A 6000-nucleotide genomic window follows, 5' to 3' on the forward strand; every position below is an offset into this window, starting at 1 on the left:
GTTGATGGACTTGGAGTGCTCTTTGTCATGGTTCGAAGGCATTTCTACCTACTAGATAAGTCACTTGGTGTGTGCACAAAACCCCTTTATTTTTGGATTTGATCTGAGACTTCATTTCCCTGTTTTGGACTTGCTGTTCTGATTGGTCGACCAATCCAATCGACCAATGGGATCTGATTTTTCTAATTAGGTCTTTGTTTGCTCTATTTAAGTCCAATCTCGAGTCTACTTCGTATTTTCTGCCTCCAAACTCTTTGGAACGTACCAGAGCCCTCTACAAGTCATCTCCCTTGCGTCCTTGGTGATTATCTTGACGGATCTTCGTCAAAACTCGTGCTTTTACACAAAAAGGTATGTGATCATACTCTTCAGTGTTTCATCTTTGATTTTTCGTTAGTTTTCATTCCTTTTTTGATTGAGAACAGTAGTAGTGATGTTGTATCTATGTTGCAACCATCACTATACTCTTTTGCCTCTCTATTCCAAAGGATCTAAAGCTTGGTGGATGATCTTCATCAAGATCATCACTCGCTTTTGAAGGAATGCTTGTATTCATTCTCTTTCCTTATTTAGATTGATGTTCTACAGTCTTAGATCTAATTTTCTTGAAGATCTAAGCATGTTTTTCATGATTCCTTTATCACAAACAGTGATCCATCATCTTATTGTTCTTGTCCATGATTTTTACTTTGAATTCTTCAAGAACCATGATTGATCTAATTATGGTAACTTTTTGTTTCCTAATTTGTAACTTGAAGACTTGATTTGATTAGTGTTTTGGAGTCCTCTATATACTAGTATGCTGCCATTGTAGTTTCCCCCTTATTTAGTACCCTTTTGAACCACCAAATTCGGTTTCATATCCTAAAAAATCTGATTTTTTAAGGCCACTATCTTTGTTGGTCGACTCATTGGTCGACTGAGGCAGTAGACCAAGTCAATCGACCAATGAGTACAGCAACTTCATATTTGGTCTGTTTTGGATGTTTTGATATTTTTCCTTCTAGGTATCTTTCCTAATATGTTATATGCACTTGTTTAGGACTTTCTTCCCAACTTTAGTCAAGGTCTTAATTGATTCCTCAAGATCCTTTGCGAGTTATATAAGGTAAGAATGGTTATTTCCTTAACTACATAGATTGCATATCCTAGGTTCTACATTTGAATATTGTTAGGTTTTTTCCTTAAATAGATGCTTACAATGATATACTACTGTTGCATAGTCTTGATTACAGTAGCATTACTTGTTTATGTTAACCTCACTCATGTATGAATTACTTACCAAATATATGCAAGTTGGATGTTATTATTGAATTCTTTCCATATAAGAAGCTGCCATATATGCAATGTTATGGAATTGTGTTTGTGTATGAATATGTACGGTATGGAAAGGAGAGGTGTCCTTTTGACACTTCTGTCCTTGGACTACTACGGGAATATTATGGGATGTTTCCGGAGATGCCCTTTGGACACCTTCCTAAACTGTTGGATGATATATTTAGGACTGTCTAGTAGTGTTTGGCTAGGATGTCCTGTTATGTCAGACCCTAATCGGAGGGGTATTGAGACCAAATGACCAGTGGTAGCAATGGGGATTCAAGAGCGCTCAAGACCGGTAACCAACCCGTGAGAGGACAGGAATCACATTGTGGGGACCATTTATCGGTAGGGTTGCATATGGATAGACTTGGGCTCACGGGCGCTCAAGACCGGTAACAAACCCGTGAGGGGATGTGAGAGCTTCCTGTTTACCATATGTGGATGACCTATAGGGTTGATGAGTCTGTAGTCAGGGACTATGAGGACTCTAGTGTGAAGGATGCCGGAAAGGATCTCCAGGGGCAAGGAATGGACGTATCTTGATTTGACTTGATGTAACTGAGTAAGAGACTTGCATTTGGCTATGCTTTGACCCTGACATGCGCCGGTACTTAGACCAATGGTGATGTGAGAGAGTGGTGACTTAACCCACAGCCATTGAATGTCCCGAGGGATGCCGTACCCACTACCAAAAGGGGTTGTGTGATGAGACCTTCCTAAAGGAGTACGGTGATATGACTTAAAACATGTCTGTGAATAAAGCCCAGCATACATAGATTTAGAATCATATTACATCATATGTTTCATATCATATAGCATTTTACTTTGCTTTGAAATCCTGCCATTTATGTTGTTATGGAATAACTGCCTTACTGAGTTTCTTTGAAACTCATTCCTTTTGTACAATGTTTTGTTAGATTACTCTACAGGTACTGATGACTATGAAAGTCAATTCGAGAAAGCGCAAACAGAAGAGGCGTACTTCACGCAAGGTGCTAGCAACCATGAAGATTACATTGAGGATTCCTCAAGTGGTTTTGCTTGTTACCAGGATTAGCCTTAATGTGGAGTGGGAACATCTGAGCGTCATTGATGAAGTCTATGTTTATGAAGACGTTTTTTATAAGCTAGAATAGACTTTAGTTTAGTTGGTTATATCTTTCTTTCTTATCTTAGAACTGGGTGTAATCTTCCTTTTGACTTGCGATCTACTTTCCATTTGTTGTAGAGTGGGATTCCGCCTCAATTTACTTATTGACTTAGACATTCTGATTGTCTTTTGTACTCTGATTATATGTGATTTATTCTTTCCTTATTTGGATCTTTTGTTTATCTTTTGCACATTGATTATTTATGTTCATGATTATGTTATTGTCTATGTGGGAGGTTGATTACCTCGATACTTGATCTTCAGGGCTGTGGATCACACACTCGGGTATGCCAGGTAGGGTATCGGCTGGGTGGATGTGACATTAAGTATAACTTGGGATTTGAAAGTATCCTATTGACGCTTCTATACTTGGGCATCGGAGGGAATAGTATGGGAAGTTCTCCGAAGGTGCCTATCAACACTTTCCCGAGTTATTGGATGACATACATAGGATTGTCTAGTGGAGACCGAACGACCCGTTGTAGTGTATGGTTTGATGGGCGCTCAAGACCGGTAACCAACCCAGGAGAGGACATAAACCATGCTATGGATACCCGGAAGGGGCCATTTATTGGTAGGGTTGCAAATACCTAGACTTGGGCTCACGGGTGCTCAAGACCGGTAACCAACCCGTGAGAGGACATGAGAGCTTCCCGTCTACCATTTTTGGATGACCAATAGGGTTGATGAGTCCATAATCCGGGATTTCGCTGACTCTAGTGTGAAGGATACTAGAAAGGATCGCCCGGGGCGAGGAATGGACGTATCTGTGTCTTTGTTGATATGACTGAGTAGATGACTTGCATTGGGCTAGGCTTTACCTTGACATGTGCCAATACTTATACCTAATGGTGACGTGAGAGAGTGGTGACCGAATCCCCTACCATGGTTTGAGAGGACTTTACCCAACTACTACATGTGAAACTCAACCCTAACTCTTACCTGGAAACCCTGTTGTTTGTAGGTCCAACAACTCGAAGTAAGGCAAGAAGTCAACTATGGGTCATCCCTATGGAAGACTTGGTGTTTGGCTTATAATCCATGAGTCTTGATGACAGTGTTCCATTTATGGAAACTGCACCCTGATGAAGAAGGAATTAGTTGATGGACTTGGAGTACTCTCTAACTTGGTTCAAAGGCATTTCTACCTACTAGGTAAGTCACTTGGTGTGTGTGCAAAACCCCTTCATGTTTAGATTTGATCTGAGCCTTCAATTCCCTATTTTGGACTTGCTGTCTTGCTTGGTCGACTAGGCCAGTCGACCAATCAATCGACCAATGAGATTTGATTTGCTGATTAGGTCTTTGCTTGCTCTATTTAAGTCCAATCTCGAGTCTACTTCGTATTTTCTGCCTCCAAACTCTTTGGAACGAACCAGAGCCCTCTGCATCCTTGGTAACGGATCTTCGTCAAATCTCTTGCATTTACACAAAAAGGTATGCGATCATCCTCTTCTATGTTTCGTCTTTGATTCTCCATTAGTTTTCTTTCCTTTTCTGTTGAAGGATAGTAGAGTTGATGTTGCATCTCTGTTGCAACTATCACTTTACTCATTCCCTCTCTTTTCCTAAGGATCTAAAGCTTGGTGGATGATCTTCATCAAGATCATCACTCGCTTTTGAAGGAAAACATGTATCTATTCTCTTTCCTTATTTAGATTGGTGTTCTTCAGTCTTAGATCTATTTTTCTAGAGGATCTAGGCATGCTTTTCATGAATTCTTTATCGGATTAGTGATCCATCATCCTATAGTTTCTCGTCCATGATTTTTGCTATGAATTCTTCAAGAACCATGATTTGTCTAATTATGGTAAGTTTTTGTTTCCTAATTTGTAACTTGAAGACTTGATATTATTGGAGTTTTGAAGTCCTCTATATACTAGCATACTATCCTTGTATTTTCCTTCTTCTTTGGTACCCTTTTGAACCACCAAATTCGGTTTTGTATTCAAAATCTTTGATTTTGTAGGCCACTGTCTCAGTTGGTCAACTGCTTGGTCGACTGAGGCAATAGACCAATCAATCGACCAATGAGGACAGCAACCTCATATTTGGTCTGTTTTGGATGATTTGATCTCTTTCCTTTTAGGTATCTTTCCTAATATGTAATATATACTTGTTTAGGACTTCCTTTCCAAGTTTAGACAAAACCTTACTTGATTTCCCCAAGATCCTTTGCGAGTTATATAAGGTAAGTATGGTTATTTCCTTAATTACATAGATTGCATGATCTAGTTTCTATATTTGAATCACTTTGATTTATTTCCTTAAATAGATTTTTACACTGATATACTACTGATGCAACTACCTTGATTACAGCCGCATTACTTGTTTATGCTAATTAATTCATGTATGATTTACTTACCAATTATATACAAGATGGATGTTGTTATTTATTTCTTTCCATATAAGAAGTTACCATATATGTGATATGATGGATTTATGTTTGTGATTGATTAAGTATGGTTTGGAAAGGGGAGGTGTCCTTTTGACACTTCTGTCCTTGGACAACTACGGGAATATTATGGGATGTTTTCGGAGATGCCCTTTGGACACCTTCCTAAACTGTTGGATGACATATTAGGATTGTCTAGTAGTGTTTGGCTAGGATGTCATGTTATGTCAGACCCTAATCGGAGGGGTATTGAGACCAAATGACCTGTAGTACCAATGGGGATTCATGGGCGCTCAAGACAGGTAACCAACCTGTGAGAGGACAAGAATCACATTGTGGGGGCCATTTATTGGTAAAGTTGCATATGGATAGACTTGGGCTCACAGGAGCTCAAGACTGGTAACCAACCCATGAGGGGACGTGAGAGCTTCCCGTTTACCATATGTGGATAACCAGTAGGGTTGATGCGTCCGTATTCAGGGACTATGAGGACTCTAGTGTGAAGGATACCGGAAAGGATCACCAGGGTCGAGGAATGGACGTATCTGGATCTTACTTGATGTAACTAAGTAGGAGACTTGCATTTGGCTAGGTTTTGACCCTAACATGCACCAGTACTTAGACCAATGGTGATGTGAGAGAGCGGTGACCTAAACCCCAGCCATGGAATGTCCCGAGGGATGCTAGACCCATTACCAACTGATGATGAGTGATTGAGACCTTCCTAAAGGAGTACGGTGCTATGACTTAAAGTATGTCTACCAATAGAGACCAGCATAAATAGAGTTAGAATCATATTGCATCATGTGTTTCATATCAAATATCATCTTACTCTACTTTGAAATCTTGCTATTTATGTTATTATGGATTAACTGCCTTACTGGGTTTCTTTGAAACTCACTCCTTTTGTGCTATGTATTGTTAGATTTCTCTACAGGTTCTGAGTATCATGACTGCTCGTATGAAGAAGCGCAAGGAGAAGAGACATATCTCTAGGAAGGTGATTGCGGTTACGACAATTACACTGAAAATTTTGCGGGTTGTTATGCTGCGTACGATGCTTAGTCCGACCATAGAGTGGAAGCGCCCTTGCGCCATTTTTGAGATTTATACTTATAGAGATGTCTATAAGATT

The sequence above is a fragment of the Hakea prostrata genome, chromosome 8 (assembly GCF_041222555.1).
Source record: "Hakea prostrata isolate BN-2017 chromosome 8, UWA_Hpros_2, whole genome shotgun sequence".
Classification (NCBI taxonomy): Eukaryota; Viridiplantae; Streptophyta; class Magnoliopsida; order Proteales; family Proteaceae; genus Hakea; species Hakea prostrata.